Source organism: Sciurus vulgaris (assembly GCF_902686455.1).
Source record: "Sciurus vulgaris genome assembly, chromosome: 2".
NCBI lineage: Eukaryota > Metazoa > Chordata > Mammalia > Rodentia > Sciuridae > Sciurus > Sciurus vulgaris.
In genome coordinates this window covers 170,317,076-170,340,765 of record NC_136462.1, presented here as the reverse complement: position 1 = coordinate 170,340,765, position 23,690 = coordinate 170,317,076, and the positions used below count along the sequence as shown (strand labels likewise).

General features: G+C 36.7%; 1 protein-coding gene and 1 long non-coding RNA gene across 4 annotated transcripts in view; one reads left to right on the top strand and one right to left on the bottom strand.

Annotated features, from left to right (window-relative positions):
• LOC306655128 overlaps window positions 1-23,690 on the bottom strand; it is a 554,397-nt gene that overhangs the window by 141,266 nt on the left and 389,441 nt on the right. The gene's annotated exons all lie outside the window — the stretch shown is intronic.
• Window positions 1-23,690, top strand: part of PLCB1 (phospholipase C beta 1) — a 722,251-nt gene that overhangs the window by 371,896 nt on the left and 326,665 nt on the right. The gene's annotated exons all lie outside the window — the stretch shown is intronic.

The following is a 23,690-nucleotide window of genomic DNA, read 5'->3' as shown; positions in this document are numbered from 1 at the left end:
TAGAAGACTCCTCAGTGGTATTTTATAAAGATAAATGTACATTGCTTTTATGACCCAGCAATTCCAGTTTGGAATTTCTAACTCTACATATGAAGTCCACAAAGATTTGTACGTCAATGTTCATAGCAGCCTTACTAGTAATGGTTAAAAACTGTAAGTAATTCAAATGTCTATCAGTAGGAGAATGGATAAACAGTGATATATTTACATAATGCAGTACAACTGAGCAATTACAACAACATGAAGAACTCTCAAGACAAGTGCAATGTAAGAAATCATACACAAATGATTATGCTTACTGTAAAAGGTCACATGCACTGTACAGCTCCATTCATATGAAATTCCAGAAGAGGCAAAAATTACTCTATGGTGATGAATATTAGAATAGTGATTACCTTAGTTAGGAAAGGAGGAAACTATTGATGGAAATTGTCTTCCTGTGGTTTGGCAGGAAGTGCAACAGCCATCTTGTGACATTGAGGACCTGCCCAATAAAATTAAAAACGTCAGTCTTAAAATTGTCAAGTTGGTGAACCAATGCCTGAACCCATTACTTCTTTACTTCTTATGTAAAAGAAGGTAAAGCAGTTAAGAATGTAAGCTCCACTGATAGCTGATAACAGCATATAAGAGATGATTCAGAGAAAGGCTTTTCAGGAGTTACTAACAAGAGCTGCAGGAATTCCAAAAGCCTCCTTTCCCTTCCACTTGCATTAGCAGAGTGATAGACCTGGAAGGGAGGTTAGCTTTTGTAGAAAATAACATTAAGCTCAGAGAGGTAATATGTCTAAATCAAGGATATAGATGATGAAAATTAGATAATATACATCCAATTCTCAGTCTCATTTTATGAAAAATAAAAAAAGCTGAAATACTTGTAATGGTTCCCAAATGGAAAAAGGCATTTCTTTTTTAATGCTCAAAGGGCATAAAATATGAGATAAGGTTTGAGGAGAAGCTGCTGAGAATAGGATGCTTAGACAGTGATAAGAGAGTGGTACACACCAGCCTCCTAATGATCTCATAGTGTGTGGGTAGGTGGTATACCCTGCCAGTCCCTTCCCTATCCGATGTCAATCATCTCTCAAAATCACATATTTGATATTGACATTTCACTGAATTTTTAAATTTATTTACTCTTGTTCTATATCAACAAATACCAATGGTATGTTTTGGATTATGTTGTAATAACTGGGTATAGTGACACATGCCTGTTGTCCCAGGCATAGAATGAACTGTCTTTAAAAAAAAAAAAAAAAAAACAGAGAGAGAGAAATGAACTTATGTTAATCTGTATAAATTCCATGGTTGCATTTAATTGTATCTGTAAATTATTTTCCAAAAACAAAAAATTTTAATGACATTAACACTTGCATATATCTATGCAAGGTAGACAATTTTAATTTTCTCCCAAGTTATTTCAGATGTATTTTACTTCTCCCCCTCAAAGAAGGCATGAATAGCAACACTTCCCCCACAACCAACATATGTCCAAGGAATACGTAGGAAATTTAAATAGCTTTGTCACCTCGTGGGATCTGTTTTTTCAAATAAGTTAAAGTTCCATCTTTTAAGGAAGTGCCATTCCTATGACGTTCAACTAGTTATTGACAAAGTTCGTGATCACTTTCTTATTAGGACCTGAATGAAATGAGAACTGGACGGTCATCTCGTTGGTTGTTAATGCTATTTTATTTATTTTATCAATGGTTAATGTATGCATTTTATTGCAATCATAGAATTCAAGAGGAATAAATATGCCAGTCTCCCTCACACCCTTCCTCTCCAGCTATCCTGTCCCTTCCTTGGAAATAACAGTTTCATGTGGTTCAACAAGAAAATTGAAATTATAGATAGTGAGAAGGCCCTTCTTATCCATATCTTACATCCAACCCATCACTTCCCCTCAAGCAATGCTCTTAATTTTGCATTTACTTTAAAATATATTATTTTGAATGTATCCACATATTTAATTTCATATTCTTTATCCTGTTTTTATAAAAAGGTTGGCATGCTGTACATTTATTTTCACAATGTTTTCAAGGTCTTTACATATCCCTTCATCAAGAGCTTCAGGAATCTCTTGTATGGTTCCATTAAATTCCTTTGCATGGAAGAACCACGTAGTGTATTCAAACAATCCTCTTGATAAAATTTAAAATGTTTACACTATTTTACACTATTTAACTATGATAAATAGTGCTGCAGTAAATAACCTTGGACATATATTATTTCTGCTTGTGTGGAGCTGTTTTGGCAGTATTCATAGGAAAGCTGCTTGGGGAATTTTAGTAGATATTGTCAACTTACTGGCTGTAGAGCAAAGCTATGTTAACAAAAGATGTTATCAGAACTCTTGATACTCCCTTTATGCTCCTCCCCAGACTCATTCCAATACTGTTCCCCATCTCCAAAAGAAGTAAGCCCAATGCTGAATTTTCACTTATGAACTATTTCCCCCATGATTCTTCTGAATATATATATGCATATATATATATATGCTATGTATGTACATATATCCCTAAATCGCATATTATTTTTGAACACATGTAAGCAGACCCATACTGTATAGATTCTTCTGTAATTTACTTCTTCATCAGAGCATCATGTTTTGAGATCATCCATGCTGATGCCTAGATGGTAGTGTTTTCATTTTCATGTACATGGTGTGTTATTGCAAGGATGCATGGCAATTATTTTATCTATTCTAGTGATAGGCATTGTTGTGCTAATTACTTTTTTGACTTTTTAAATAATCTTATTACGAATATTATTGTCAGTGATCCCCAGTGCACCTGATTTTTGAGTCCTGTAACTCTTGGAGTATAACTAAGAATAAATTTTCTGAGTTTTGTATTATGGGTATTTTTAACCTATTAATGAAATTATTAAGTGTTTTGTTAAGAAATAGTACTACCTTACATTCCCCCTGAGAATAGATGATTGTTGCCAGTCTACATCCTTGCTGAGAAATAGAGCTCTCAGTTTTTTAATCAAGTGAATAAAAATAATGTATTACTGATTTTTTACTTGTAATCTGCTCTAAATGTGCACTCAAATGATTCTAACAAAGTTGAGCATCTTTGCAGATGTTCATTCAGGTTTTTACTTCTTTGCATCATCAATTCAAGTGTCTGCCCTTTATTTTATTTCTTCTGTTTGGCTTTTTAGTCTTTCTTATTGGTTCAAAAAGTGTTCCTTATACCATGATCTGGATCAAGGTATTTCCCAGTTGTATGTTTATGCCCTGAAATTAGATGCAGACTTCCCAATTTCAAGCCTGTTTTACCTATAATATAAATATTTAAGTCCATTTCTTCTTTTTTTAAATCTATTTTTCTTTATTTTTTATTTTTACAGACTGCATTTTGATTCATGGTACACAAATAGGGTACAACTTTTCATTTCTGTGATTGTACATGATGTGAATTCATATCATTAGTGTAATCATACATGTACATAGGGTAATGATGTCGGTCTCATTCCACTATCTTTCCTACCCCACCCCTTCCCCATCTCATTTCCCTATACACAATTCAAAGTTCCTCCATTCTTCTCTTATTCCCCCTACACACTCCCACCCCCACATTATTTATCATCATCCACTTATCAGAGAAAACATTTGTTCTTTGATTTTGGGGGATTGGCTTTTTGCACTTAGTATGATATTCTCCCGTTCCATTCATTTACATGCAAATGCCATAATTTTATTCTTTATGGCTGAATAATATTTCATTGTGTATATGTACAGTTTCTTCATCCATTAATCTATTGAAAAGCATCTAGCTGTTGTGAATTGAACTGCTATAAACATTGAGGTGACTGTGTTACTGTAGTATGCTGATTTTTAAGTCCTTTGGGTATAAACTGAGGAGGGGAATAACTGAGTCAAAAGGTGGGTCCATTCCAAGTTTTCTGAGGAATCTCCATACTGCTTTCCAGAGTGGCTGCACCAATTCATTTCTTCCTAAGTCTCATTTTAATTTTGTCTTACAAGCTTTGGCACGTAGAATGTCTACTATAATCGATACACAAATATATCCTGATTTCCATTATTTCCATAATTTTCCATCATTTAAAAATGTGTGATTTTGTATTTATAAAAGAATGGGGTATCTCTTGTCACTTTTTGAATATTAATTTAAATTAAACTGCAGTGTCATCAGAGGTTATTCAGCATGTTACCAGCACAGTTAATTTTAAATTTTATTAGTTTTACTGCTCAGATGTGGTCAGATTTTACAAATGTCCACACGTGTTCAAGTGTAATGTATATTCTTCACTAGATCAGAACTATGAATGGTATTTTTCAACTTATCTAAGCCTCACCATTGAACCCATCGATTACAAAAGAATCTGACTTGTGTATTACTAATATAACTAATACTCAGTTTTTATATTCAAACATTTGGAGTATGAGGTTGTTATCCAACTGTTTTTCTAGATCTCAAGTTGTAGCAATAGCTTTTTCTTTGTTATGGCCATTTTACAACACACCCAATTATTATCTTGTTGTTTACTAGTATCTTTCCATCATATTCCATTGATCTGTCTTTTTTATGCAATGATGGAAGTTTTGATTAAGTGACAACCAGTAATGAAAATGAAAATTGAATCCTGATATAACAATGTACGGATGAACCCTAGTCAGAAAATTGAAGGAGATCCAGAGAAAGAGAATTTAGAAAAATCGATAGGGTTGTCCTAAAGGAGACTTTGCATATAATAAGTGCAAATGCAAATCTCAACAGAGGGAAGCCCAAGTAATAGGTAAGTTAGGTATGAAAAGGGTTATTACCTTTTTCAGGACATTAGTATTCTGTTTCATATCTTGGTCTAAAATTAAAGTCTTATTTGTCAATGTCATATGTTTTATGAGCCAGTTCTATGTTGCCTATATTTTGAGAGTATTTCTATTTAAATGAAAAAATAATGAGCATTTAAATGGGAAACCCATTGAATTCTTCTGAGCTGTTGGAAATATCAGATCTTTTAGCAAGAAAGCAGTTTTATCAGTTACTAAGTGCGCAGGCACTGCATAATCTTGCCCATTAAAAGCCAGGTCAGGTACACGTTCGGTTGCTAGGCAGCTGCTAGGGGAGCAGTTCCTTTCAGACCTGTGACTTATGCCACCTGCATTTCTTGCCAACCTCCCCAAACTTCCCAGGTTGTTGCTGGAGAGGTTCTCATGTTCCTTTCTTTGTTTTTCATTTCTCAGTAATAAGCACTGCATTTATTTGTCAGCTTTTATCAGGGACATTTCTGGAAGCTAAAAATGGTAGACTTATATTAACTGATTCTCTTCACATTAAACAGACAGAGCAAAGACATAAAGCCATCTGTGGAATTTAAGACATAAAGCCCTTTGTGAAATTTTAGAGTGTGGTGAGAATATATTAGGATTACTGGGCAAGTCCTATTGTACCTCCATTTTCATGGAATTTGTTTAAAACACTTTCAAAGAGAATAAATGGGACAACTGAGAGGGAGGGAAGAAAGGAAAGGAAATAGGGACCTGGGGAGAAAGAAAGAAGGCAGGCAGGCAGGCAAGAATGAAGGAAGGAAGAGAGGGAGGGAGGGAGGAAGATGGAAAAGGGGAGAAAGGGATGAATGGAAGGAGGGAATTCACCTTTTTGTCATTTTTAAGAAACATTATATATGGATGTGAACTCTCATGGGATATTCCTTATGTGATAGATGTTTTATTAAATATCCATTTACCTCTTCAGCTACCTGAACTATTTCCCCAGCAGCTATAAATCCTGCTGGTCTGATGGTTTACAGCTTCAGCCCCCAATCCTGGAGTTGGCTTGGAGTGAAGAGGAAGTCTGTAGGAGGGGCTTGTAGAGCTCTGAAGGGCAAAGCCTCCTGGATTCCCCCTCTCTGACCCTGGACATTGTGGAACTGATGTAAAACACCCAGCAGGCAATGTTTTCAGCCATCTGGGAGAGAGGGTCCATAGCTTTCTCTCCAAGAGAGGGCATGTGGACAGCAAGCATCATACAACAAAAAGCCATCTTACTTGATTCTACTGCAGACATAAAAATTACTGAGATCTTTGATTCATTTTGGAGGGGGATAAATGAGACCTTTATGGAGATGACTAAAAGAAAAGAGAGCTGCAATTAATAGCCCCCCTGACAGGTTTAGATACAGGCTGGAAAGCCTGGTGTGTCCTCTTCCATATTCATGAACCACAGAAAAGCACAGGAAGCCTGCAACTTTCTCACTCCAGCAAAAGGAAGTATGTTGAAACAGTTTTACCTCTTGCTTCTTAATTCAAATATAGAATTTCCCTGTGAAGGGCTGAACCATGAAGAAAAACAACAATCTAGAAAAATGTCTGCAGGTCCCCTCTCCAGATCAGTTGAAATAGAGAAATTCTTTCCTGAAATTAAATTTTTAGAGTTTTTAAATTAGCAAAAGGTGGATAGAATGAACCTAGAACTTTATCAGACTATTTTGTATCAGGCTACATTCTTTGAAAATAGAGTTCATTAACAAAATACATTGTTTTAATTATAGTGTTCTATGTGCATTATATACATAAAATATACTATTTTGTTATAATACAAGTAAGTATAATATTTTAATATATTGAATATATCTGAGCCTACAGTTCGTGTGTGTTGCCCTACATTTCAGATGACTGCAAGTCTCTTGGGGAAGGAAGTTAAGCTGAATATGTCAAAAGTCATGTCAATGCTATTGCCTTTAACATAGTAATTCATTTCTAAAGGAAAAAGATTCAAAATTTAATAAAACCTTAGGCATAAAAAATGTGTCTCAATCACAGTGATGAAAAAGTAAATAATATTGGTAACCAGGTGAGGGGATTGACTAGGCATTTGCTCTGACATGGGGGAGGGGGGGACTTTGCCCCCCACCCCAGGACTCAAACAGCAAAGTGTCTTACAACAAAGACATATCTAGCCCAAAATGTCAATAGTTCCAAGCTTCAAAAACTGCATTGGGGTTGTTAGAGAATACTGATTCAACAGAAAAATGTGCAGTCACTTTCTTTTTTTTTTTTTTTTTTAAGCTGGGAATTGAACCTAGGAGTGCTTAACCACTGAACAACATTCCCGGTCCTTTTTATTTTTTATTAAAATAAGGATCTCACTAAGTTTCTTAGGACCTCACTAAGTTGCTGAGCCTGCATTTGAACTTGCAATTCTCCTGCCTCAGCATCTCAAGCCTCTGGGATTACATGCATGTGTCACCAGGCCCAGCTAAAATGTGCAGTCTTTAGAGCTCCATTTATAAAGACTAGGTTTCAGCATGGGAAATTATTTGATATATTCAAAATAGCAAGATACAAAATTATATATAGTCAATGGTAGATATACCCTGAATTTAGTGAAAGTTAAGTTGCAGGATCTCTCATTTACACATGCAAAGACTTCAAAGACTCTTAAGGTGTGGCAATCGTTCCATTTGATTATAGATTTTGTATTTCATATGGGTTTGCTGGGCTCTGCTGGGTTTTACATTTGGGGTCTTTCACATGGCTGCAGTAAAATATGGGTGGAACTAAAGCCATCTAAGGCTCAGCTGGGCTAGACATCCAGAAGGATGGTCATCACATGTCTAGAGTCTCAGTGCTCCTGACAGTCCCCTCTGGATAACAGTGTAGACTGGACCCAACAGTTCAATACTCCAGGAGGCAAGAAACAGAAAGTGCCAGACCTCTTAGCAGCTAGATCCAAAACAGAGAGAGTATCCCTTTTGCCACAGGCAATGGTTCAACACAGTTCCAAGCCAGCCTGGAATGATCACCATGGAGGAACAGAATCTTTTTCTATATGGGGAGTGCCGTGCAATAGAGCAAAGGAAGGGCTTGTTGGCCAACTCTGAACATGGGCTATGACAGCAAAAGACACTTGAATTCCAGGAATACCATAAGGTATGGAAGGTCAGAATTATAAAGAACCTTTCCTAGAAATTCAGATGTATTGAATATGCCTCCCTTTATATGGACATGTTCATGTACGGAAAGTCATGACCCATGCACAGCAAGTGTGTGGAATTCAAAACTCCTCTTCCTTAAGTCCAAGGGAAGTTTCTTAAGAAAAGCACTCAGATTAGGGGCTAACCTCAACAAATACCAAACTTCCATTCCTATTTCTCACTAAGTTTAGATGGTCTGCATTCTGAAACATCATTTTCTTTAGCAATTCTAACCACACACATTCCTCTTTTCTCAAAGTAAGGCCCTTACACTAGTAAATGACTTCCACAGCTCTTCACCATTTACTGTTCTGCACGAAATGCTGGGTTATATTTTCGTAGGAGTAAACCTTTAAAAGTGTTTGGGTCTTTAAAAACAAAGATGGGAGAACCTTACACAGAAATTCTTTCCTCCAAGTGTTTAGTAGTACAACAGAAGAAGGAATTTTGACTGATGAACATGGTAGATTGGGCATGCAGAGTGATGTTGTATATGGGATTGAATGGCATGCTCAAACAAATGATATCAAGACATGGCCATATCTATAGCATGCAGAACTTATGGATAAAAAAAATAAATATTTCTGGCAACTACCAGTAGGATGCTAAAGATCATATGTAACACTTTTACAATTAAAATGCTTTAAAAATGGACTACCCTAAAATTCTCTAGTATAATTTTCTATTATGAAAATCAAGAGGAACAATGGCACTTGGCTTAAAAATTCAAATATCTACTATTAAAAGTATCTTGTGCATTTAAAAATAGGTAATTACTAATATAGAGATTGGAATTTAAAAAAAAATACAAACTGGGCTGGAGTTTTGGCTCAGTGGTAAAGCACTTGCCTGGCATGTGTGAGACCCTGGGCTCAAGACTCGGCACCACTTATAAACAAATAAATAGATAAATAAATAAATAAATAAAATAAAAGATCCATCACCAGCTAAAAATAATATTTGAAAAAAAAAAAAAAAGAAAAAAAAAAATATACACACTACCTTCTACTGAAGAATGGTGCCCCAATACAAGATATCTATCCTTTCGGGATCACAGAGTAGTTGGTAAAGCAAATAAAGAAACAAATGAAGCAGAACTCACTAGAGGTCACCTGAACCAGCACTGAATTAATCAGGGATGTTGTCCTTCTTTGCCAGATAACTAAAGATAGCTAAGTTCTTATTCTGTTTCTAAATGCAAGAGAGAATGACCAAGACTATTTGCATGAAGGGATTAATAGTCTGTGAATTTAGTTAATCTTACTTGTGACTAATGAGCAGATAGTCAAGATAATTAAGATATGCACATGTGTTACAAATAGATATTTGCAAATATTAGTTCAGAAGGACATTATCAAGAAAATCCACTCCATAGGATACCATCCAACTTATTGATTCTTAATTTTATTTCTTGAACTTTAAGAGTCTTATTGAGGAAGTTTGTACCAGTGTCAATGTGTTCTCTTCTAGTGGTAACAGTGTTTTTGGTCTAATTCCTAGGTGTTTGATCCACTTTGAGTGGACATTTTTTGTGCAGGATAAGTGATAGAGATCTAGTCTCATTCTTCTACATATGAATGTCCAGTTTTCCCAGCCTTTTTTTAAAAGGCAATCTTTTAACCAATGTATCTTTTAGGCACCTTTGTCCAGGATCAGATGAATATGTCTATGTCAATTGTTCTTTGTGTCTTATTCTATTCTACTAGTCTTCGTGTCTGTTTTGATGCCAACCTGTTTTTGTGAATTGTAGCTCATAGTATAATTTGAGATCAGGTATTGTGATACCTCCAGCATCACTTTTATTATTCAGCATTGCTTTGACTATTCTGGACCTTTTATTCTTTCATATGAATTTTAGGATTGTTTTTTCTAGTTGCATGAAGAGTGTCATTAGTATTTTGATGGATATTGCATTGAATCTGTAGGTCACTTTTGGTAATATGGTCATTTTGACAATATTAGTTCTGTCTATCCAAAGATAAGTGGGGTGGCTTCAAATTAAAAAGCTTCTGCACATAAAAGGAAATGGGAGCTTGAAGAGATTCTACAGAATGGGAGAAAATTTTTGCCAGCTACTCTTCTGACAGTTGATTAACATCTAGAATATATAAAGAACAGGAAAAATTAACAACAAATAAAACAAATAACCCAACAATAATGAGCAATTATCTAAATAAACATTCTCAACAGAATAAATACAAATGACCAACAAATACATGAAAAAATGTTCAACATCCTTAACAACTAGGGAAATGCAAATCAAAACCACACTGAGATTGTATCTCACTCTATTTAGAATGGAAATCATCAAGAATCAAATAACAATAAATTCTGGTGAAGATGTAGGGGGTAGGTAACTCATATATTATCAGCTTGACTGCAAATTGGTACAACTACTTTGGAAAGCAGTATGGATATTCCTCGAGACTAAGAATGATCCAGGTATCCCACTCCTTGGTATTTGTCCAAAATATCTAAAATCAGCATACTATAGTGATACGTACATACCAACATTGATAGCAGCATAATGCACAATAGTCAAGCTATGGTACTAGCTTTGATGCCTGCCAACAATTGAATATTTAAGGAAAATGTGGTATACATACACAATAGAACTTTATTCAGTCATGAAGAAAAATGAAATTATATCATTTACTGGTACATCTGAAAAACCAGACTCAGAAAGTCAAAGGTTGATTGTTCTCTCATAGGTGAAAGCTAAAGATCAATAAGGAAAATTTTAAAGGGGGATGTCTATAAAAATGGAAGAGAGAACAATGGAATTAGAGAAAGGAGATAGAGAATGGAAATGGGATGGGAAAGGTGAGGAGCGGTGTAATAACATCGACCAAATTAGTCTATGTGCATGGGTAAATATATCACAATAAATTCCACCTTCATGTATAATTATAATGCACTAATTAAAAAGCAATAAGTAGAAAGACCAATAGAGTAGAAGAAGGAAACTGGGGAAAGCAAGGAGGAGAGGGAAAAGAAAAGTACTGGAAATTGAAATGGAGCAAATTGCTATATGAATGTACGTGTCCCACCATTATGTATGACTATGATGCACCAATATGAACATTTAAAAATACGCTCATTAGAAGCATGACAGTAGTCCATGACTCATCCAGTATTTATGTAGCAGTATTTTATTTTCCTTATACTACCTTTCTCTGATACATTACCTTTTATGTCAAAGATATCAATCTACCTTATTTCTTGATACAGAGGTATAATGCTCCAATTCTGTGAATTGAAAATGAGATAATAAATTTCTTAACTACACTGCCTCTAAAATAAGTTATCAAATGCTTTGCCCATACCCTTAATTCTCATTTTTAGTTCATTACAGCTGTAGCAGAAATGGAATTTAGTTTTAATATGAGCTATTTCTTCATTTATGTATGTGGCAAATGGGGCCATTTGTAAGAGTGCCAGGAACTGATGTCAAGAAGATTCTAAAGTGAAGAAATGATCTGGGGAAAATAATTTTATGGAACTAGTTGTGTCTGGTTTGGGACACAGTTCAAACAAGCTTATGTACTACATTTTGCCAGTCTGCCCATATCTGTTCACACACATTCACTCAAAGACTGGATCAGTCACCCAGTGGATACATACTTAAGGACTGTGGTATGTGTAATGCCAATATTGCTGAACACAGAGTTCAAAAGAATTTGGAAATTAAATTCCTTCCCTTAGAGGAAAGGGAAGCACTCATGTGACATATTTGTTGTTAGACTCTGTATCCCATAGGGCCTAAAATTATGTTTGGCACAAATGAGGTGTAAGTCCCTTCTTTCTCTTCCCTTCCCTTCTCCCGCTCTCTGTCTCTCCTATTTCTTCTTTCTCTTCCCACTTTCTTCTTTCCTTTTATCCTTCCATCTATCTGTTCTTCAGTTTTTGTTTAAATGAGTGGCATTAATAAAACATAAAGGCTGTTGGATGTAAATGGAAGTTAGAACATAAAAAGCATAGCTTATAGAGGTTTAAGCAAATGGCTTTCCTCATCATAACAACCCTCATGGGATTAGAAGTTTTATTAGTTAGTCTTATTTCCCATTAAACCTCCAGCATTAGCCCAGTGGTTTGACAAAAGAAGTTATCAAGTAATATGGATAACATAATAAATGATTTAGTTTAACATAAAAAATAGTGAATGTTTGAAATTATAGATATGATTTACCCTAATTTAAATATTACACATCATACTGTTATATTAAAACACCACATGGTGGTAGGCATCCTAGAGTATGCTTGTAATTCCAGTAGCTTGGGAGGCTGAGAGAGGAAGATTAAGCCAGCCACAGAAATTTAGTCTCAAAATAAAAATATAGAGAGGGCTGAGGATATAGCTCAATGGTTAAGCACCCCTGAGTTCATTCCCTGGTACCAAAAAAAAAAGAAGAAACATCACATTGAACCCCATAAATATGTACGATTTTTCTGCTTTCATACATTAGTTTCAAAGTAAATTTAATGCTGGGCACAGTGACACATGCCTGTAATCCCAGTGGCTCAGGAGGCTGAGGCAAGAGGATTACAAGCTAGTTCAAAGTCAGCCTCAGCAATTCAGCAAAGCTCTAGACAACTAAGCAAGACCTTGTTTCAAAATAAAAAATAAAAAGGGCTTGGAATGTGGCTCAGTGGCTCAGCGGTTAAGCACCCCTGGGTTCAAAAACAAAAAGTAATTTTAAATAATAATAAGTAAATAAATGATTTTATTTTCCACATAGGACAACAGTCATTGATGCTTGTAAGGATGACATCAATTTTGCAGGAAAATGTTAATGATGCACGTTATTGTATACTCAAGAAAACAAGAATGTTTGCAGCTCTTTATTTTTCATTTATCAGAAAAATGTATTTATACAAGAGTCCCTCTTTAGCCCTGATGGCTGATGAATGAACTATTACTTGGTATTCTCTTGCTTTCTTATTAACCATCTCATCTAGAAACCAGAGTAGGACTTCTCATTTTTCTAGCTTTATTGATGTGGTGAAGCTTCTAGCAAAACATCTTACCTGCCATTGGTAACTCACTTGAAGTTTGCAGAGCCTCACAGGTGGATGAAACCTATCCCAGTTGTAAATCACAACATGGAACTCTTCCTGCATATTTTAGAAGACAGAAAAGAAAATACCCTGCCAGCCAGCAATCAGAGGCACATTATATCTCAGAAGTCTGCCCCTTAAACCTGTCACCCTGAATAAGCCCTTTCACACAAACCTTCCTACCAATTTATTTGGAACAGACAACTCCTCCCTCACATCTTTTAAATTGCCCCACATCTTATATTTCCTTTAAAATGTTTCCAAACCACTGGAGCACACCTCTTCATGATTCTCACTGACGAAATGCAGAATTGAGGTTTTGTCAGATATAACTAATGATTAGAATTATTTCCACCTTCTCCTTGTTGACAGACAGCAAATAAAGGCAATGTTGTTAAACCTACAATTGATCTATTGAAGTTAGGACTTGGTTTTGACTTATGAAAATATAACCTTTTTCCAGGGCTATTCTAAGCCAATGATTTAGTGCCCTGATGTCCTATATTTGTTCAGTTTTTTTTCCCTAATTCTCCCACTGCACACCAGTGAGGCGTATTATTATTATTGCAACATGTGACTGTGCCCAGCATGTGTGTGGCATACACACAAAGGCACAAAAAGAGAGGCATACAGAATTCTCCATGAAAGCTGAGAAGAGTAAGACACCATAACTGTTTTTCTACTGTCCCTCCTATTTTAAGTAGTGAGACTCTCACCCCAGTTAAGCATGGCTAGATTAAGCATAGATTATATAAGGAGCTGTATGAGTAGAACTTAAAAATTTAGGCTTCAGAGCCAAGTCCAACTGATTTGGTATTTGGATTTGACCAAGTAGTAGCTCTGTGATTGCTGGCAAGATGTTAACTTTTCCAATCACTGAGGAAGGCTTGAATGTCATTCAACATGTTTTGACTTTCTTTGACAGATAGAAGAGAGTCTTTGAAGGTCTTGGGGCAGAAGGGTAATATGGTGGGCAAAATGCTTCAAGATGACATGTGAAAGGAAAGGAATCTGAGCTGACTTCTCCTGGGCACGTAGAAGACTCGCACGTGGAGTCTCACAATCAGTGCCGTAAAGGAGTGTGGTGACTGAAGAATTGACCAAAAACCCAATAAACAGAAGAAAGATGATGAAATGGAGATAGGTAGACTGATGGATGAGGGTTCACTGGGGTGTATAATTTTCTTTTCAATAATTTATATTCCTTTTTGAGTATTACTTGCACAAAATACATAACTTGCAGTATAACTCACTGAATGGTTTAACCATCAAGGAGTAATGAATCAATACAGACCTTCCAGCAGTGTCTAGAATCTAGAAACCACAGAGTGTTCTGAGTTGTAACTTTCCATTCAAACTTCCCTCCCTTTTTTTCATTTGCATAAGATTTTGAAATAGCAGAACAATTTGAGCAGATAAAGAGGAATGAGGTGGCTTTGGCTAGTTGCAGAACACAGATGCAGAACTTCATTGCCCAGCTGTGAGTAATTTTCCTCCCAATCAGAAGAAGAATTTTAATAGACTGAAACCAGGTTCGATGTGGTTGCCCAGGATACTCTGTCAACTCAGGTGCTCATTTATTTAACTCATTTAATGGCCTCAGATGGATGTCCTTCCTCCTTTCCTGCTATGCTATGCTGTCTGAATAGCCATATAAATGGCCAAGAAGTAAATGGTCCCTGGGCTCCCACGTTTCCATGACTTGTTCTTTCATGGATGTGAACTGACCATGCAACAATGTACTGGTACCCCCAGGTACCCCAGGAGCCTTTGCCTAAACAGAAATGGTAGATCTTCTTGAATCCTCGCAAAGATCAGTGGGAAGATTGGAGCGGGCTGGTGAAACTGACAAGTACTTTTGCTCATTCTAAATAAGTGTGCTATCCCCACATTCTTCACATTAACTGTCCATTCTTATCAAAAGTTTCACTGGGTATTATGGCAACTCATTTAAGATCCCTTGCGGCTGTGAATATGGTCTGGGCGTTGTCTTTCCCTTTTATAATTCCCAGTACACAACCTTTCTGAAATCCATGTTAGGAGCTCTTTGTGAGAAATTGTTGAGAGCAGGAGTAAAAAACAGAATGCACTTAAGAAAAAATAGAAGAGCTTCCGTGACATTTACACAATTGTTTGTCGTTTTAATTTAGTTGGAAAAATTGTTTTTCCAGATTCTAGGGAATTACTGTTCCTCATACTCTTCGTGGAATATTATGTTTTAGACCGAAAAGGATCATAGAAGTGATGTTCAGGGTCCTTTGTGTGATACCCAGAGAAGTTAATTGACTCACTCAAGTGGTGTCTGCAAAGTCAACAGTGAAAATAAAAAATTCTCTAGTAAGCCATGCTGTGTGGCCTTCTATTTAAAATCTATTCATAATGTGTTCATTTTAACATCAATTATTTATTGAGCCATGACTCTATGGAAGACACTGATAATACACTGGTAGATAACCCAGATCAAATCTCTGCCCTTAGTTTCTGGTAAGTACTTTAGTTGCTTATTAGTTAAAATAGACCAGTATTATCTACCAATTTAGTAGAAATGCAGAATCTCAGGCCCTACTCCAGACCTATTGAATCAGAATAGCTTCTTAATATCTCCTCTGATTTTGTGGGCATATTGGAGTAGAGAAGATATAGAGAAAATGAAGTTTAAGAGAGAAATGGAAAGGGTTAGATGAATTTGGTAGGTGATATCTAAAGAAAGACACTTGGAGACAGAGTGCCAGGACTTTGTGGGCCATTTGAAGGACATGGGATTTGCTCTGAATGGGAAGAGAAGTCCTGGTGTGGTGTTATCTGACTTACATACAAAATATTTGTGACACGGTTTTCAATGTTAGGTAGACAGAGAACAGATGGTGGCCTACAAATATGAAGAGGCTATAAGGGGCACAAGGAACTTTGGGAAATGTTAGAAATACTCTGTTTCTTGACTTGGGTGGGATTACACCATGTGTACAGTTTTTCAGAACTCATCAAATGTTATACTCAAAATGAGTTCATCCTATTATATGAAAATTACCTAAAAATTTAAAGAAAAAAATCAAGCTCATTGTAATCTTTGTATCACATCAATTACAGAAAAGAAAATAGAGCAAACTTGGCAAGGTGGTAATCCAACTACAGTCACATCTAGTCAGGTGGCTGGAGGCAGAAGGGTTCAGGAGTTTGAGATAAGCCTGGGTAACATAATGAGACCCCATCTTATAAAATAAAAAAAGATGAGAGAATAGCTGCTGTAGAGTGCTGCAGAGTGCTGTCCCAACTTCTGTCCAGACTAGGGGAGAAGTGTTAATGTGGGCATGTGCAAGATTGTTTACAGTAATAAGACCATTCTAAGACCCACAGAGCTGCAGAGGTAGTAGAATAAGAGTGGAGAATTTGGCTGGACATGGTGGTGCATGCCTGTGATCCCAGCTACTCCAGAGACTGAGACAGGAAATCGACAGTTCAAAGTCAGCCTCAGCAAAAGGGAAGCGCTAAGCAACTCTGTGAGGCCCTGCCTCTAAATAAAATACAAAATAGGGCTGAGGATGAGGCTTGGAGGTTGAGTACCTCTGAGTTAAATACCCAGTATCCCCTCCCCCCCCCAAAAAAAGAGTGGATAATTTAAAGTAATAATGAAATGAAAAGCACACTAGATCAGGAGCTAGAAGACACATTATGTTTCTGCCTTCATTTCTACTGTTACTTAGCTCTGTGACCTTGGACAAGTCATCTATCTTTCTTGGAATGGCAATATTCTTTTTCAAGTAGCAATTAGAGCCCCAGTCTCCACATTACTATGCAAGGGTCAAGTAATTTTGGGGGCTGAGAAAATGCTTTGTAAATGAGAAGGTGCCATATACCTACAAAGACTGCTAAAACTCCCTTCTCCAATGGTAGGTCACATTCCTACCAGTCAGGCCAAGAAGCTGGAGAGGGCTCTAATTACTGGATATTTCTAACATAACATATTTATTCATAACTTCAAGGCATAAGCAACTTTTGCTGATGATCATGAAAAGTTGTTTATTATATATGCTGAAGTGTGCCCCAAACAGGTTCAGCACCCATATGTTCAGTGTTTCCTTTAGGTAAAGTCATTCTTCTCAAAGAGAAAATGATGGAAAAATTGAAATATATGTGTGTATATATATATATATATATATATATATATATATATATATATATATGAAAATATCTGAGGATTGAACCCAGGGCACTTTAACTCTGAGCTACATCCCTGGTCCTTTATTATTTTATTTTTATTTTTGTTTAGAGATAGGGTCTTGCTAAGATACTCAGGGTCCCACTAAGTAACTGAGGCCGAGCTCAAACTTGCAATCCTTCTGCCTCAGTCTAACTCACACACCACCATGCCATGAAAAAACTGAAAGAAATTAGGTACGTTTGATAAGTACTTTTGTATTCTTTTATCCAATAGCATTTTCTTGAGCATCTGGAACTGAGCAAGACATGGAAGGATACACAAATATGAATAAAACTGTCTTCATGTCAATGAGATAACTATCTAGAAGAAAGGTTATGTCCAATGCAATTTGAATGCAAAGCCATATGTGGAAAGTATTTTAAGAAAAATTTAGGGCAATGAAATGGGAAGAAAGATTTTAAAAATATGGGTCTCTTGAAAATCCCAAGAAAAGTAGTATTGGAGGTGAGTGGTAAGGAAAGAGTAGGAATCTGCAGAGAACACGAAGGGCATCCCAGGTAGAAGAACAGATTGAGCATGTTGTGGTATAAGGAAAACCCAAGACATTCCTTGAGTGGTGTGCTGGCCAGTTTGGCTGGGGGAGAACTTATGTTTGGGCACTGGTGTGAGGTGGGACATCAGGCTGACAAAGTTGAATTGAGGACAACTCCATGGAAGCCTTTTCATGCCAGCCTTTTTTGGCTGGAAATGGAAAACCACTGGAGGTTTCTGAGTAAAAGCATGGTGTGACTCAGAATATATCAATGGAAGATGACTTTGGCAGCTCTCTTGGGTATGTACCCATGTTGGGAGAGGCCTATGCTAGGGAGGTCAATTAGGAAATAAACTCAATGGTTAGGCAAGGGACAAGGATTTCAACTAGTGTAGTAGGCACAGAGATGGGCAAGTATGTACGAATGCAAGCTGGGCTAGACACAGTGGTGCATGCCTATAATCCATGCAGTTTGGGAGGCTGAGTCAGGAGGATCATTGAAAGTTCGAGTTCAGCCTCAGCAACTTAGCAAGGCCCTAAGCAACTTAATGAGACCCCATCTCAAAATAAAAAAACTAATTAATCAATTAATTAAAAGGGTTGGGGTTTGTAGTTCAGTGGTAAAGTGCCCCTGGGTTCAATAGCCAGTACCAAAATTTAAAAGAAAAAAAATTGACTGGACTTAAAACTCAATTGGGTGTTGAAACAGAAAAAGTATCAACAATAACTCTCAGATTTCCAACCAAAAGGAAAAGCTTGGGTGAAAAATACCATATTTTCTTTTAAGACACACTGAGTTAGTGAGGCTAGCGGGGTAACTAATGTTATTTGGGTATGTCTTCTATACTATGCAAGGTTACATATATTATCCTATTTAATCTTCAAAACAGTGCTGTGAGAAGAACAGGACTATATTAGTCTGAGAAAGGCTGAGGTTCAAGAGGTAAAGTAATTTTCTAAGGCAGCAGAAGCACCATTCAAGAAGAAATCAAAATATTATATTCTTTGCATATTACCTTTGCAAAAATTCTATCAGACTATTGGATGGGAGAAACTGAAATCAGAGTCAGCAACCATCCACGTAGTGGCTCTAATTGATATTATCAAGAAAATGAATTTGTTTTCTTCTGTGACATATTATGGTACACAATAAAAACTGCAAAAATATGTCCACATAGTCTTATTAACTCTAATAAAATGTTAGGACAAATTCCTTCCCAGTGAACATTTCCAACTGACACCAGTGAATCCTTCCAATTAATGTTTCAGTAGTATTTTGCTCATATATAATACATTCACAAGTTAGTTCCTAAGCTGTATTTTAGGAGTACAACTTGATTCAGAATTTTCTTACATTTCTAACAATGCCACTCTGATTCTGCATGGAAATGTAGACCATACACTTAAGATCTTGGGTATAAGTAATATATTGCAACCAGTGTTTCAATACATAATCACTCCCCTAAACAGACCTTGCTGCAAAAATAAGTATATTCGGCACACAGCTGATAGACCACAGATCTGCAGCTGAAATTATCAGTTGATGCTATCATAATAAACTCCATTACCATTGTTGTGTTCTGGCTGTTTCTCATTCAAGTTGTGTGTTTGTAGGAAATGACTAGTATCATAAGCCCTCCTGACCAAAAAAAAAAAAAAAAAAAAAAAAAAAAAAAAAAAATCACACTTCTATTTCCTGAATAAGTTTTCTTATGCCATAATAAATGAATTCAAGGGAATTCATCTGTGCTTTTCTGAATATTATCTCCTAGTTGTGGCTTGACTTTATCTCTACTCTGCTCTTTCCAGATAACATTATTTTTTCTGCTATATGTATCTGAAGATTTACAATTGCCTCTCATTTTCAGAAATCAAGGCTTTGCATTAATTAACACTAACCGGTGAAATGACCCACTTATAAAACAAATGCACACATTTCCAGAAAAATAACATAAATTCTTCTCTGGAGAATTCAGTGTGGCAGACTGTCACTTCACAGAACTTTCTCATTTCCCCAAACTTGTAATAAAGCCAGTTCATTGTTTCTTCAGGCTACCAATCATCAAGCAGTTTATTTTCTGTGCTCATTCTGTCTGTTTGAGGCTTGCTCTTGGGTTCATTAAAACCCTACTGCAAACTCTAGGATCTCTCTCTCTTTCTCTTTTAAATAAACAATTACTGCACCTTCCAATGTGGATATAATCAAAGGAATGACCTAATTGTTCAGCACAGATTTGGACCAGGCAGTTATTCTTCTTAATGCCTCTGAGACTCAGAAAATTAGTCCCACATGGGGACCCTTACCAAGTGTATTATAAAAGAATTGCCTCCTTCATCTAAATGGCGTCACCTCCAGTGATTGAGTTGTACAACCTGGGAACATGGGAGTCATCCTTTACATCTCCCTCCTTATTGCCCATGTCCAACCAAGAGCTATTACTTCTGCATTAATTCTGTCCATTTGTGTTCTTGAATTCATCAATTCTCTTTTTCAACTGCTCCCACTTAGTCTGCCATGGCATTTCACAATAGCCTCCTCACTGGTCTCACCCATGCTCCCCTCCTGTCTTTTCTCCACCCTACAATGAGTAATATTTCCCAGTTAACCAGTATATAAAGTGCAAATCCTCTGGTAACTTTCATTGTTTTTGGTGTAGCATCAAAGTCTTATTGTGACCTTCAAAGCTCTGTATGTTATGCATGCCCCAGACCATTCATTGACATTCTCCTCTTCTGTGTGGGGAAGAGGTACCCTCCATCCAATGTACTCCTCTTATTCTGTCTTTTCTCTTGGCTCTTCTGCCTTCAGGTCTCAACTCAAGTGCTGTTTCAGCATAGCCTTCCTGCCCCTCCTCCTTCACCTGGGATTTTCCTTCCTTCTTTCCTTTGTTCCTTCCTTCCTTCATTCCTTCATTCCTTCTTTTTTATCTTTCACTTTCTTTCTTTCCTTCCTTCTCTCTCTCTCTCCCTCTCTCATATTAAAAGTTATGCCCATCACTTTGGCAATTCAGTGATTGATCTGGAAGTGACAAGTAGAGTGGACAAAGAACAGACATGAATAAATTGCATCTAGTAAGATCTGAAGCCAATTTTCCTTTTTGGCCACAACACTTTCCACTGATTAGCAGGAATAATTGGATTGAGTGTACATTTATAAAATACTAGTGACTTTGCTTCACCACAAATCACTCATTAATTCCTCTTTGCTGAATTGTGGGTTTTTAATTTTGTATAACTGAGCATAGAAATTTTACCTTCATTTGGCTGTAACCAAAAGTACGAAGGAGAAGAACATTCTATTAGGCACCACTGAAAGAGATCTACTCTAATATCTCTTTCTAAAGAATGATTAGAGAAACAGACTGATTTTAAAGACAGTAAATATTCTCAGACTTCTATTCTGATTTACAAGAAATGGTTTCTGCCTACTTTGTGTTCATCAATACTTCTTCTCCTTGACTTTGGCTAAAATATGTACTAAGCTTTCCTTTGTCATGGCATCCTTTTTTCTGAGTGCACAGAAGAGGAATGTTATTTAGAGAGTTGCCTCTACCATCCTGTGCACATCTGCTGTCTTTAGCCCCTTTACCTGTGTCCTTTCCCAAAGGTCTTTCTCTAGCAGACTGTTGTTTGGAATGCTGGAAAATAAACAATCCCAGAGTAACCCTCAAACAGTGATCAATGGGAGTTGATAGACATGTGTTCTCTTCCGTCATCCCAAAGTGGCTAACTACCCTAGAGTGCCACAGAACTGAGTGCTTAACAATTTAATCCCTCCCATCTCTTCCTTTCCCCTTCTCTACTTTTCCACTATTCTACTATTTCCTGTGATCACCTACCATATAAATTACTTCCTTTGAAATGCTTGTCTCAGGATTCAGATTTCTCTGTGAAAAGGAATTATTTGGGAAAGGAGTCTGCTTCTGGAAGGAAACCCAGCCTAAGAGGGAAGGCCTTAGTATTTTAAAGGCTGTCTTTGAAGTGAGATTTGAGGCTTAAAGTCAGGTGTTTAAGACTATAATACTTAACCAGTTATAAAATATTGAATGATTTTATGCCGGTTGGTGCATAGCTGCTTCCCAAACACCCAGAAGACATGACCTCTTCTGTGCTCACCATTTCCTTCCCATGATTCAGCAAACAAGGATTAATACTTGCCACAACAGGGGGCTTTGAAGTCACTCCTCTGGCGCTGTGGGCACCATCTGACTGGAATAGTTACAGTGCATGCTAGGAAAGTTGTTAAATACTTTTAATATTATTGATGGCTACTCTAGTAACCACTTAACCCAGATTTAAAGTAGTGCTCTTCTTTTGATTATTATGCAAAGAAGAACTTGAATTTGCATTCCATAACTCAGTCTTTGTGATCTTTTGCAAAGATGTCCTCCTGATACACAGGAAATTGTTAGGAAAGTGGATGGGTAGAAGAGACAAGAAAAGGAAGAGTAGAGAGACCCATCTCTACTTGACGATGAACTTCTGGGAAAATGCGAGCATTCCAAGTTGGGCTGGCCCCATAGTTTAGCTTTGTCCTGTATTATAACACCTGGTGCTCATACCCAGAAGAATGCCTGCAAGGGTGCCCTGCATTGAACTTCCTGTTTCATGCTTACATTTTTACCATTGCTTTTTGTTTTTTCTTGATTTGAAATGTCCTAGAGGAAAGAAATACAGAACCAAGAGTTACACAAAGACATATTTCATAATGGGTGTTTGCTGTTAGGGCCAGAGGTGTGTGGGAGATTAAGTTCCAGGCCCAGGGTCAGCTGCTAGGACCCACTACCTACATTACAACCTCTGGATATTAGACATTTAACATCCCATGCTCCCAAATTCCTATTCAGGTAGTAAGTTTTATAGCTTTTTCATGCTGATTCCATGGTGATTACATGTTAATCACCTCAGGGAGTTATAAAGAATTCAGTAAAAGCTTGGGTAAGTGGACAAAAAGCAAGTGTCCAAATGATAGCAATTCCTGGACTGTACCCTTGATACATTTGATGATGCCTCAAAACAGTTCAGTTTACATCCATGACTTTGTGAAGCATCCTAAGCTGAGTGTTGTTGCAAATGACAATGTGTAGGCCACAGGTAAATCAGTTGTGAGAATCAGGGTGATTTTATACTCTGTCCATGTTTTATGGTTTCTCATGACACAGTAATGACAAAGTTCAAGAGGCACACTCTTACAAGTGTGAAACAGTCCAATTTCAGGGTTACTTTCTGTTTCTACTGTTGCAAGCCAGGATTAAGAAACAGTTTTTCACTATTCAAATTTGCTATTGAAGTTTTAATGGAGTGTCAAGACTTGAGTTAGCAAGGGTCAGTAAATGATGTCATGGGTCTGAGTACAAGGTGGAATTGTTTCTCAAAATAGAGCAAGCATTTGGTGCCCAGAACTTTTAAGATCCACCGACTTCTGAGCCCTTGAAGTCTCTTTATCTTTAAAAAACAAGATTCTTACTTCCTGTTTCTGACATTTGTACACACATACAGTAAAAGTTATCTTTAAAGAACATAATGTTCCTATGGGTGACTGCTGATAGCATTGAGAGTGAAAATTTTTAGAGGATCAAAAATCAAGTTTAAAAATTCAAGCAAGTGAACTGTTCCCCCCCAAAAAAACAATCATTATTAATGGAAGCCTTCACAAAACTACTTCTTATTTACGGAAAGCTATGGAACCCTATATTGCTAAAATGGCTAAAAGTCACACACACACACACACACACACACACACACACACACACACACACGCTAAGACCAAGTGTTGGCAAGATTGTAGAATACTGAAACTCATACAGGGGTGATGTAAAATGATATAACTACATGATAAAGTTCTTTGAAATTATCTAATACAGTTAAATAGATACCTACCTATAGTGTGACCCAGCAATTCCACTCCTGGGTGTTTACTCAAAAGATATAAGACATGTACCCTTCTAATGACTTGTAAAAGAATATACATAGTAACTTCATTCATAATAA